This window comes from Moschus berezovskii, chromosome 3 (assembly GCF_049115385.1).
Source record: "Moschus berezovskii isolate FMDL1 chromosome 3, NW_MosBer_1.0, whole genome shotgun sequence".
NCBI classification, from domain to species: Eukaryota; Metazoa; Chordata; class Mammalia; order Artiodactyla; family Moschidae; genus Moschus; species Moschus berezovskii.
This window is the reverse complement of record NC_142462.1, coordinates 96,130,824-96,144,078: the sequence shown is the minus strand read 5'-3', so window position 1 is coordinate 96,144,078 and position 13,255 is coordinate 96,130,824. Positions and strand designations below refer to the sequence as shown.

The 13,255-nt window shown below is 38.0% G+C and overlaps 1 protein-coding gene and 1 pseudogene across 3 annotated transcripts in view; one reads left to right on the top strand and one right to left on the bottom strand.

Moving 5' to 3' along the window:
• The window catches only part of PTPRZ1 (protein tyrosine phosphatase receptor type Z1), a 200,944-nt gene that overhangs the window by 165,166 nt on the left and 22,523 nt on the right, over positions 1–13,255 (bottom strand). The window lies entirely within an intron of this gene.
• On the top strand, positions 6,560–6,966 carry LOC148778376 (large ribosomal subunit protein eL33 pseudogene; annotated as a pseudogene).

Sequence of the window (13,255 nt, the reverse complement as noted above, 5' to 3'; positions counted from 1 at the left end):
ATTCTTTACCAGCTGAGCCACAAGACAAGCCCACTATGCTTATGTCCCTTCTAATCAGTATTTTCTTCTTCCTGCAGTTACTTAACGCTTTTAGTTTTTAATTTGATTCATCTTCTCAGTGCAAGTGCTTTGTTGTTGTTCAGTCTCTAAGTCGTGTCTGACTCTTTGTGACCCCATGGACTGCAGTACACCAGGCTCCTCTGTCCTGCACTAGCTGCCAGAGTTTGCCCAAACTCACGTTCTTTGAGTTGATGACGCCATAATCATCAACATCAATTCAACCATCGCATCCTCTGTTGCCCTCTTCTCCTCCTGGCTTCAATCTTTCCCAGCATCAGGGTCTTTTCCAGTGAGTTGGCTTTTCCCATCAGGTGATCAAAGCATTGGAGCTTCAGTTTCAGCATCAGTCTTTCCAATGAATATTCAGGATTGGTGTCCTTTAGGATTGACTGGTTTGATCTCCTTGCTGTCACAGGAACTCTCAAAGAGTCTTCTCCAGCACCATGGTTCGAAAGCATCAGTTCTTCAGAAGAAGAAAGCAAGCTCAGCCTTCTTTGTGACAGTTAATAATGGCTTTATTTTTTAATTTGACTCATTTTAGTACCAAGTGCTAAGTTTCCCCAAATCTGTAAAACCTCTCTGGATCTTTAAAACACATACAGATTTCAAAACTTTTTGCTGTGGTAAATGAGTTACATCAAACAGCAATTCTATTTTTACCCCCCAAAGCCTTCTGTTTTAATCAGCAGCACCACAGCCTGCTGCCTACCTGGTGTCCTCAGGTTCTCCTTCATTCTGACTGCTGTTTCATTGGTTGCAACTCTGGTTTCCTGAAATCCGTGAAACTCCCTTATTGGTTTATTCCCTTGCTTTTGGTGGAGCAGTGAAACCCATTCTCCAGCCTCTTCTAAGCAAAAGTATATGAGATAAAAGTCTTCAGACCATCTAAGTCTGATAGCATCTCGTTCTCTTTATAATTTGAGGTTGAAATAACTTTGTCCCCTAATTCCTCAAGGTATGTAATACTCTTCTAATTTCCAGTACTGATGCTGAGGAACTTGTTTTTTTAGTCTTTTGTAGTCTTTTGTAGTCTTTTGTAGATTGAGTCTGTTTTTCCGTTTTCTCTTTAAACTTCAGAATCTTTTCAATATCCAGTATTTTGAACTTTCATAATGATATGCCTTTGGTTTGAACCGTTTATTATTGAGTATAACTGGGTCTATTTTAGCTCTTTAAACTTAGAGATCTATGTTCTTCAGTAATAGGATATTTTCCTGCTATTTTCTTTATAAATATCTCTTCCCCCCACCTTTTTTTCAATTTCTAAAACTATTAGTTAGATATCAGCTGGATTGATAATCTATTTTTAAGAATTATCTTCTCTCTCTTATTGTTCACATCTTCAGGTGTTTGTTTTAAAGAAAACTTTCTACTTAAAATTTGATCATCTATTTCAACCAGTTTCATTATAACAAATTTTTTGAAAGATTCTTATTTTCTTATTATGCCATTTAAGAGGAATCTTGTTTTCATGTTATGAGTGCAAAATCTTCTATTATTTTTCCAAATATATTAATTCTATACTTTATAAAATTTAATTTGATTTTCTGCTTTCTCTCAGTTTCTTCTGAGTTTCTTTTTTTATGTTCATTTATTTGTTTGTTTGGACCACTTTCATGCTGAAGGCTTTGCTGTAATATCTGGTCATCCTCAACTAACCCTTCTTATTTATGAGAAACACACAAAAATATAGAGCAGAGGTATCTGAGAGGAGTTTATCAAATTATGTGTTTCACTACAGGTTGATAATAAGACAAATTTTTCATTGTAGAGTTCCAAATACTCAGATCTATTTTATACATGCTTTTGGCATTCTGGGACCAGGACACTGAAATGCACTTGACGGCTTCACAAATGTCACTTTTCCCTGGTGGCTCAGATGGTAAAGAATCCGCCTGCAGTGCAGGAGACCTGGGTTCAATCCCTGGGTTGGGAAGATCCCTTGGAGGAGCTCATGACAACTCACTCCAATATTCTTGCCTGGAGAATCCCCATGGATAGAGGAGCCTGGTGGGCTATGTACGGCCCATGGGGTCGGTCACAAAGATTCGGACATGACTGAGCGACTAAGCACAGCACAGCATGTCACTTGGACTTTCAGTTAATTCCCTTATTTTCACCTCTTGTGCTTCATTCTTATCTCTGCTATGTCTGGGTCTCCAAGGCAAGATGTAAAGAGTAAGATGAAAGTTTAATTTGAAAACTGAAGAGCAAGCAAACTGATTCAAAAATAACCTCTAGCACACACACATGATACATATATAGAACAACCAGATATGTCATAATAATACTGAAGCCTAAAAAGGTCTGCAGATATCCAGCACATCCTAAATAAATTTCTACAAAATCCTCAGCATTCTATGAAAAATTTAAGACTACAAATTTTTTCCATGTACAAAAATAATTCGCTCTATATTTGCAGTTTGCCAATTCTTACCCAAGATATCTGACATTTATTTCAAAAAGATGAGTAGCACTGTCACTAGGGTGTCATACACAATGTTATTCTAGCCTGAATGTTGCTTACTGGGAACATTTTTAGGATCTAAATGGTTATCTATTGACCTATTTTAAAACCTCAGTTCATTCAAGTTTCTGATGTTTAAGAGGTGCATACCTAAAGTGTGGTTGCTTATAATTAAAAGGTAGTAGAAATACAAAACAAATCATTACAGAAATATAAGATCCATTCCAGAACACAGCAACTGTAAGACTGAAGAGTATAACATCTGAAGCCCCAGAGGAAAGCTGGGTAAAATAAAAATCTGACGCAGAAACTAAAATATAACACAGACAAAAAGGAACATAAATGTTGGATGCATCAGCACTCTTAAAAGGAAGAGAAAAAATAGAACATAAACTAAGAAATACAGATGCTGGGCAGTTCACATTCTTTTCTAACACAACTGAACCACATATTTGATAAAATCAGCTATTTCAGATGCATAAATTCAGCTGCTAAAGAAGTTAGTTGACCTAGATAGACATGCAGTTTAATACCTGGTGGCCAAAGGTTGTGATTATGTGGTACACAACTAACTGCCATCACCAACACATTTCGTTGAAACGTTGAAGAGAAATTACTCTTAACTGTTCTACAGGCAAACGATTAACCATTCCTAATTTATAACATGGGGCCTGTCTTCTTCCTTTACTCTTACTTGACAACAGTTGACACATTTGATTAGAATTTGACATGACCAAGACCAAAGTCATTGGTTTAATTCTCACATCAGTCATTAATGTCTCCTTGTTTTGTACTTGAATATTGAATAGCTAAATGTGGTTATCATTTCGTGATTGGGCAGACACATGAGTAGATAAATCTATTTAGTAGGTTATATGAAGAGCATATAACCTTCAAATAATGACTCAGTTTTATTTCATTACATATTTGAAAAGTGTATGACATTTAATCTTGTGAAGTTTATAGGTGGAAAATTAATATATATGAGATAAATTAAACTGTGACAATATGCTAATTTATGTATTGTTTAAAACACCTTGACCTCAGGCCTTTCTACTGCTTTTAATGTAAAAGCACTCAAAATCATGAGAGAACTGAGGCTATTTCTTATCAATTAAAATATTCTCCTAAATTTACTAGTAAAAAAAAAAAGGGTGAGAAGTTAGACACATAGTGAGATCACTCTTTAATGTATGATCCTGGTTGAATACCAGCAAAATGTAAAAACATTCAATATCTACATGCCTCCTAATAAAATAATGGGATACCTCAGGCTTACATTCATAAAATATCTGTTCTCAGTTGTTCAGGCAGACACAATAATGGAAAATGAATGCCTTGGATTTATTTTCCACAATTAATTCATTTTGAATACATGAGAGTTATTTGTTCAGCTCAGTTCAGTTGTTCAGTCATATCCAACTCTTTGGGATCTCATGGACTGCAGCATGCCAGGATTCCCTGTCCATAACCAACTCCCAGAGCTTACTCAAACTCATGTCCATCGAGTTGGTGATGCCATCCAACAATCTCATCCTCTGTCATCCCCTTTGAATCCTGTCTTCAATCTATATCAGCATCAGGTATAGATGATCTTCCAGTGAGTCAGTTCTTTGCATCAGGTGGCCAAAGAATTGGAGTTTCAGCTTCAGTATCAGTCCTTTCAATGAATACTCAGGACTGATTTCCTTTAGGATTGACTCGTTGTATCTCCTTTCAGTCCAAGGGACTCTAAAGAGTCTTCTCCAACATCACAGCTCAAAACATAAATTTTTCGGTGCTCAGCTTTCTTTACGGTCCAACTCTCACATCCATACATGACTACTGGAAAAACCATAGCTTTGATTAGACAGACCTTTGTCGGCAAGGTTATGTCTCTGCTTTTTAATATGCTGTCTAAGTTGGTCATAACTTTTCTTCCAACAAGCAAGTGTCTTAATTTCATGGCTGGAGTCACCATCTGCAGTGATTTTGGAGCCCCCAAAAATAAAGTCTGATACTATTTCCATTATTTCCCCATCTATTTGCCATGAAATGATGGGACCAAATGCCATGATCTTAGTTTTCTGAATGTTAAGGTTTAGGCCAACTTTTTCACTCTCCTCTATCACTTTCATCAAGAGGCTCTTTAGTTTTTCTTCACTTTCTGCCATAAAGGTGGTGTCATCTGAATATTTGAGGTTACTGATATTTCTCTCAGCAATCTTGATTCCATCTTGTGATTCATCCAGCCTGGCATTTCTCATGATGTACTCTGCATATAAGTTAAATATGCAGGGGGACAATATACAGCCTTGTCATATACTCCTTTTCCTATCTGGAACCAGCCTGCTGTTCCATGTCAGGTTCTAACTGTTGCTCTTGACCTGCATACAGATTTCTCAGGAGGCAGGTCAGATGGTCTGGTATTCCCATCTCTTTCAGAATTTTCCACAGTTTATTGTGATCCACACAGTCAAAGGCTTTGGCACAGTCAATAAAGCAGATGTTTTTCTGGAACTCTCTTGCTTTTTCGATGATCCAAAGTATGTTGGTAATTTGATCTCTCGCTCCTCTGCCTTTTCTAAATCCAGCTTGAACAACTGGAACTTCACAGTTCACGTACTGTTGAAGGTTGGCTTGGAGAATTTTGATCATTACTTTGCTAGTGTGTGAGATAAGTGCAACCATGCCGTAGTTTGAGCATTCTTTGGCGTTGCCTTTCTTAGGGATTGGACTGAAAACTGACCTTTTCCAGTTGTGACCACTGGTGAGTTTTCCAAATTTGCTGGCATGTTGAGTGCAGCACTTCCACAGCATCATCTTTTAGGATTTGAAATAGCTCGATTGGAATTCCATCACCTCCACTAGCTTTGTTCGTAGTGATGCTTCCTAAGGCCCACTTGATTTCACATTCCAGGATGTCTGGCTCTAGGTGAATGATCACACCATTGGGGTGGTCTGGGTCATGAAGATCTTTTTTGTACAGTTCTTCTGTGTATTCCTCCCACCTCTTCTTAATATCTTCTGCTTCTGTTAGGCCCATACCATTTCTGTCCTTTATTGTGCCCATCTTTGCATGAAATGTTCCCTTGGTATCTCTATTTTTCTTGAAGAGATCTCTAGTCTTTTCCATTCTATTATTTTCCTCTATATCTTTGCCCTGATCACTGACGAAGGCTTTCTTATATCTCCTTGATATTCTTTGGAACTTCGCATTCAAATAGGTATATCTTCCCTTTCCTCCTTTGACTTTTGCTTCTCTTAACTATTTGTAAGACCTTCTCAAACAACCATTTTGCCTTTTTGCATTTCTTTTCTTGGGAATTTCTTGATCACTGCTTCCTGTACAATGTCATGAACCTCCATCCATAGTTCTTCAGACCCTCTATCAGATCTAATGCCTTGAATTTATTTGTCACTTCCACTGTATAATCGTAAGGGATTTGATTTAGGTCATACCTGAGTGTTCTAGTGGTTTTCCCTACTTTCTTCAATTTAAGTCATTTGTTATGATGTGCAGTTTTTAGTAAAACTAACAAGATTTTCAACAAACATGTCATTTGGCTTAAAAATCACTTTTAGATTTGCTACTGTATACCTAATAATGGCAAAATAATATTCCAATTTTTTATTTATGTGATAGTTATAACTAAAATTATATAAAATCTCATCTAAAAATATGGATCATATACTTCATATTTTAACAATGAGTAAAATCTGCAAATTCACTACTTTTATTAATTCAGGAAATGAAGAACAAGCAAGCTCTCTCAATGATGTCCAGCCAGTGAATATCTCTGATATGCTTTAAAAAGTATCGTTAAGACCCTCTGTTATTTCCTATGCCTCACCCAGGACCTCCTCTTGAAATGGAGGAAAAAAGTCAACCACCTAAAACACCTTCAAACCTCTTGAAACTCAACTAGGTAAAGTATCCAATAAACAATAACAATGCTCAACTCAAGTGTAATTCTTTATAAGCCAGAAAGCTTAATTTGAACTATGGAAGCCCATCTTGTGACACTCTATCTAAAATACTAAACTGGCTCTTTCAGCCATCTTGGACTCTGTGGAGGCCTGCTGGGAACGGGACTTCTAAAATGACAAATATGTCTGGAAGGCTGTGGTCCAAGGCCATTTTTGCTGGCTATAATCGGGGTCTACAGAACCAAAGGGAACACACTGCTCTCCTGAAAATTGAAGGTGTATATGCTCGAGATGAAACTGAATTCTATCTAGGCAAGAGATGTGCTGATGTGTACAAAGCAAAGAACAACACAATAACTCCTGGTGGAAAACCTAACAAAACCAGAGTAATCTGGGGAAAGATAACTAGAGCTCAGTGGCATGGAAACAGTGGCATGGTTCGTGCCAAATTCTGAAGCAACCTTCCTGCTAAGGCCATTGGACACAGAATTCATGTGACGCTGTACCCTTCAAGGATAAAAACTTCTTGAAAATAAATAAAAGTGTGGATTTGTCCTGTTGTGCTTTTGTTAAAAAATATATAAATAAAATACTAAACTGAATTTCAGACTGCTGGGTAGAGACCAAGTTGAACAAAATGGACAGCATTTTAATAAAAAATAAAATCCCTTTTATTTAACCTCCAGTGCATTAGTAAGAAGATAATCCACATAATTTTATAAATTCACTGCTATTAAATATAAAGATAAATAAACATGTTTCATATCAGGGAGTGATTAATACTCATCCATATGCTTCCTGAAAACCAAAATTTGTGTTTTGAATCCAAAGGTTCACAAGACAGAAAACAGTCCAGACATAAACTTTCAAGTTCTGAAATAGTATTTAGTCAATCACAGACCCTGTGGTTTTAGAATAACTGCTTCCTTTAAATACAGGATGAACCCTTTTACAACTACTATAACCAGGTTAACATCTAAGACCAGAAATTTGTCAACAGAGTTTCCTAGAATAAAGCACCACTGAAACATTACAATGAGGGTAAGAGTATTATCATACAGACAGAGAACCAAAATTTTTTATTTGAAAAGTAGTGTCTTAGTAGTCAAGGTCCTTGTGCCCTTTGTTAGTGGAGGCAATGAAGAGTGGAGGCAATAAGGAGAAAATCACTTGTACCATCATCAGTATCTCTTGTAAATCTGGCCAAAGAATCTAGGAGAGAGATGTATCAGGGTGATGAAAAAAGAATAAAAGGGAGAGGTAGAAAGCAAAGAGAAACTAAAGAGCCTCTTGATGAAAGTGAAAGAGGAGAATGAAAAAGTTGACTTAAAACTCAACATTCAAAAAACTAAGATCATGGCACCTGGTCCTATCACTTCATGGCAAATAGATAGGGAAACAATGGAAACAGTGTCAGACTTTCTTTTCTTGGGCTCCAAAATCACTGCAGATGGTGACTGCAGCCATGAAATTAAAAGATGCTTGCTTGTTGTAAGAAAAGTTATGACCAACTTAGACAGCATATTAAAAAGCAGAGACATTACTTTGCCAACAAGTTTCATCTAGTCAAAGTTATGGTTTTTCCAGTAGTCATGTATGGACCATAAAGAAAGCTGAGCACCAAAGAATTGATGCTTTTGAACTGTGGTGTTAGAGAAGACCCTTGAGGGTAACTTGAACTGCAAGGAGATACAACCAGTCAATCCTAGAAGAAATCAGTCCTGAATATTCATTGGAAGGACTGATGTTGAAGCTGAAACTCCAATACTTTGGCCACCTGATGCAAAGAACTGACTTATTGGAAATGCTGGAAAAAAAACTGAGGAGATGGGGACGACATGGTTGGATGCCATCACTGACTCAGTGGACTGGAGTTTGAGTAAGCTCCGGGAGTCGGTATCAACAGGGAAGCGTGGCGTTACAGGAGGACATGGAGTTGCAAAGAGTCAGGCACGACTGAGTTAATAATTTGCTCCTATCTATTTCTGAGTAGTTCTCTATAGATATACCACAGTTAAGGTATGTCTCACAAATTTCAATAAGCTGTGTTTCAACATGATTTTTAATTTCACTTCAGGCTTCTTTGGCCTGTATTATTGATTCCATTGTGGTTAGAGACACATTTGATATGATTTCAATACTGCAGTCCATGGGATCACAGAGAGTTGGACGATTGAGCAACTGAGCTGAACTGCACTGATCAGAATAATATTGCAAACTGACATGTGGCAAGACCACATAGAAAAGGTAATATATTTTCAAAGCAGGTCTTACTGTGAATTCATATCACAGATCCTTGTTTTTCCTCCCACTGTGTGTGTGTGTGTGTGTGTGTGTGTGTGTGTGTGACTATAAAGACTAGAACAAAGAAATTGCTGCACACATTGCATATACTTGCAAATCTTAGCAAAATCTTAGATTTCAATCTTATGGTTGTCAATTTCCACTTTTTGCAGAAAGCCCAGATCTTCCTGAATGATTCTCATGCCCTAATTCCACATTTGCATGGCTTTGTTGTAGGCTGAAGTCAGGAAGTGGGGAGAAGTACCCTCACCAGAAGCACTGTGTAGGGCAGCTGCCCTTGATAAGTCACCCTACATCTCTCTTGTCCAGGATTCTTCCCACAAAGGTAAGGAAGAACTGAAAGGGATGCCAGGGTGATGGCTGACTATGGCAGGATTTGTTCTCTTCCTAAGTCCTTGGGAGAGTGCTGCCTCCAACTGTCGGTGGTTTCCACAGAACGTGGAACTCAGGTTCCTTGGTTTTCATCCCAGGACAACTATCGGCAATTCCAAGGCAAGAGGAAAAGTTCTTAGCATCACACTGCAGGATTACATTATCTATAGTTTGTTTCATTAAATTAACTTGAAAAGCATATCCTGAAGTTCAAATCAGTAAAAGAACATTAAGAGTTTTAAAAGTTGAGATAGACCTACATAAATATTTGTTGCTGTTGTTTACTTTCTAAGTTGTATCTGACTCCTTGCAATGCATGGACTGTAGCCCTCCAGGCTCCTCTGTTTATGGGTTTTCCCAAGCAAGAATACTGGAGTGGGTTGCCATATTCTTCTCCAGAAAATCTTCCCAACCCAGGGATCAAGTCTGCATCCTTTGATTTGGCAGACAGATGCTTTACCACTGAGCCATCAAGGAAGCACATAAATATAGTTCATTTAATTTAAAAAGATCTTTAAATACACGATAATAATTAGGTTCATGTAAAAACCTAACTATGATAGATTATGTATCAATATATAGTTATTTTTCAAGGTGTATACTAAGTCACTTCAGTCAGGTCTGACTCTTTTGGACCCTATGGACTGTAGCCCACCAAGTTCCTTTGTCCATGGGATTCACCAGGCAAGAATACTGGGATGAGTTGTCATTTCTTCCTCCAGGGGATCTTTCCGACACAGAGATCAAAGTTAGCACATGAAGAAAAATACAATAAGAGTAAATGTTCTCTAAATAGCAGTTGAAAAAAATGAATGAATATTTGAATAAATGAAATAAGCATAAGAAATTAAATTCAAGAATTTGCTAAAAAGTTAATCCTGATGGCTCAGACAGTAAAGAATCTGGCTATATGCAGGAGACTTGGATTCAATTCCTGGGTGGGGAAGATCCCTTGGAGGAGGGCATAGCAACCCACTCCAGTATTCTTGCCTGGAGAATCCCATGGACAGAGAAGCCTGGCGGGCTATAGACCAGAGGATTGCAAATAGTCAGACATAACTGAAGCAACTGAGCATGAATGCACACAATCCAAATACATATAGGATTGTGTCTAAATTACAAGAAATAGTAGGTGTTTGAACCTTAAGAGTTTGCAAGAAAAAAAATCAAGTGAAATTCACCTCCTCTGAATATAAGTTATTTTTTCTATATTATTCTGAGAAATGAGTATGTCTTGGAGCTTTCACTGATAGATCTCCAAAGAATTTCCCATTATGTTGGGCAGCTCTTTAACAGGAGTGTATAATGATATTCTACTTCCTTCGACAGTAGAGGACAAGGGGATTAAAGGCACCAAGCTGTTTTTCCAGTATCCCACTCAAGGGATGGCTGCCAGCTGAGAGCACCCCAGGATGAAGGGAGTATGGGGTGGATCACTGGTGGTGAGGTCTGAGATGGGAGGAGAATGACAGTCTGGAGCCAGGCTCCTGTGGCAGGGATTTGTGCCTTTAGGATTCTTCTGTGCTTGCGAGCTAGGTCACTTCAGTTGTGTCTGACTCTTTGGGACCCCATGGGCTGTAGTCCACCAGGTTCCACTGTCCATGGGATTCTCCAGGCAAGAATACTGGAGTGGGTTGCCATGCCCTCCTCCAGAGGATCTTCCCAACCCAGGGATCGAACCTGTATCTCTTATGTCTGTTGCATTGGCAGGTGAGTTCTTTACCACTAGCGCCACCTGGGAAGGGATCCCTCTGGGGCTCAAGCAAAGACAGCAAACACATGTTCCCCAAGAGATTCAGTTACAGGACCCCACCCACAGAGGGTACTAACTAGAGAAAGAGCAATGATTATAAAGTAATCTCTTCTTTTCTTTCCTCTAGGACTGTCAAATGAGAAGAGTGATTAAGAAGAAGGAGGGGAAGGAGCCAAGTGGCAGACTGAATTTCTATCCTTCAAGCCCCTCACGCTTGAGCCAAAGGATGGGCAAAAGATGAACTGAGTTTGAGGCTGATTTTTTGGCACCGAACTGGACTTTCAAAAACCAAGAGTGACCAAAAATTTGTCGAACCTGCCAAGGTTGCCATTACATGGTAGAAAAGGAGAATCTGACTTTACCAGGTTGGACACAATGACAGAGTCAAAAAATAAAAAGTTCTTCTATTTATATTTCACTGAGTTGATGCTTCTCAATAGTTAGTTTTACTAAAAAATGAACAACAGAACCTGTGTTTTCCTTTCACTTGCCTCAAAATTTAATAATCTTGAACTATACAAAGCAGAGAAATCAAGTACTTTAACATTAGTCTATAATAAAATTAAACTCTACCATTTTCATTGTTAAGAAATGAACATGACAACAGTTTTTTTAAGTAAATAAATTACATTGCAATTGATAAGTCAGAACTAGAGAATTTGCAGCAAATTCATATCTATCACTTTCATACATTGGAGAAGGAAATGGCAACGCACTCCAGTGTTCTTGCCTGGAGACTCCCAGGGACGGAGGAGCCTGGTGGGCTGCCATCTACGGGGTCACACAGAGTCGACACAACTGAAGTGACTGAGCAGCAGCAGCATATCTAGCAGGAAAATAGGCATTTTTATCAATTCAAATAATTTTTGCAATCACCATACAATATTGTATGTGATACTTAGCCACAAAGAGCAGTTGCTCAACAGTAAGTGATGCTATAGTCATTAGCAGTGTATTAGCACCAGGTCTGTACAACAGTAGTATCCTATGAAAGCAAGGGACTGGGCAGGCTGTTCTCCTCTGGATTCCCACCACTCAGCCAATGTGTGTGTGTGTGTGCGTTAGTCGCTCTTTGTGACCCATGAACTATAGCCCACCAGGCTTCTGTGTCCATGGAATTCTCCAGGCAAGAATACTGGAGTGGATTGCCGTTCCCTTTTCCAGAGGATCTTCCTGACCCCGGGATCGAACCCTGGTCTCCTGCATCACAGGCAGATTCTTTACCATTTGAGCTACAGGGAAGTCCTCAGCCAGTGCCTGATACATAATAATTGCTGTGTATTGATGGGCTTCCCAGGTGGTGCTAGTGGTAAAGAACCCACCTGTTAACTCAGGAAACATAAAGAGATGCAGGTTTGATCCCTGGGTTGGGAACATGGCAACCCACTCCAGTATTCTTGCCTGAAGAAATCCACGGACAGCAAGCCTGGTGGGCTACAGTTCATAGGGTCACAAAGAGTTGGACATGACTGAACAGACAGAACACACACATGAATGCACATTAGAGCATTCAAATTAGGGAATCTGTGGTAGGCAGCTGTCACCTCTGGTTCTTCTTTCTCCTACATTAATAAGCAAATCTACTCATTTTCTCCATTTTCCTAAATAGCAACAGAATCCTGAGGAAATACAGAAAGCAATATTTTAAGATTTTTGCTTCACTTTGGGCATGAAAGAAAGATACAACAAATACACCTTCAGAAATGAATAAGATAGAGAAATTAACCTTTTTATGACACTGGGTTGCAACAGGTGAAAGAAAATTCTGTATAACAAATTATTGGAACTAAAGAATATTTTGTGTTCTGATATGTATTTATGAAATAACTCATAAAATCACTTCAGTAAATAAAAGCTAAGTAATCAAAATTTTCTACATATATTCTCCTGAAAAAAAAGTAAAAGGCTAATAAAAATAAATTCTGCTTTGATTTGTGAAATATTCCATCAAATTTCATCAAATTTTAGAATATACTAACCAATAAAAACATTTTAATAACTACATAATTCCATAATATTCACTAAATCATTCTTTAAGTGATCTATGTTTTATATCTTGGAACAAATAAACAGAAAAAAAATTCAAAGTCTCATTGTTCTGTTTCCCCAAATAACAATTTTAACAAAATACATGTTTTTTGCAATAATATTTACCTAAATTTAGCTTTTATAACATTGCTCAGGAACTTTACATTTCCTTAGTCCTATTTTTAGTTTTCGTTTCTCACTTTGAGTAGGTTGCATATATGAGAATGAAATTACTGGCACACATGACTTTGGCTGAATTATGGAGGGGACTTCTGAAAATATTGCTCTCTGTTACTGCTTCCATTCCAAAGAAAGAGCCACTATTACTCAGAATTTAAGGGCATTCACAATGATAAATACTA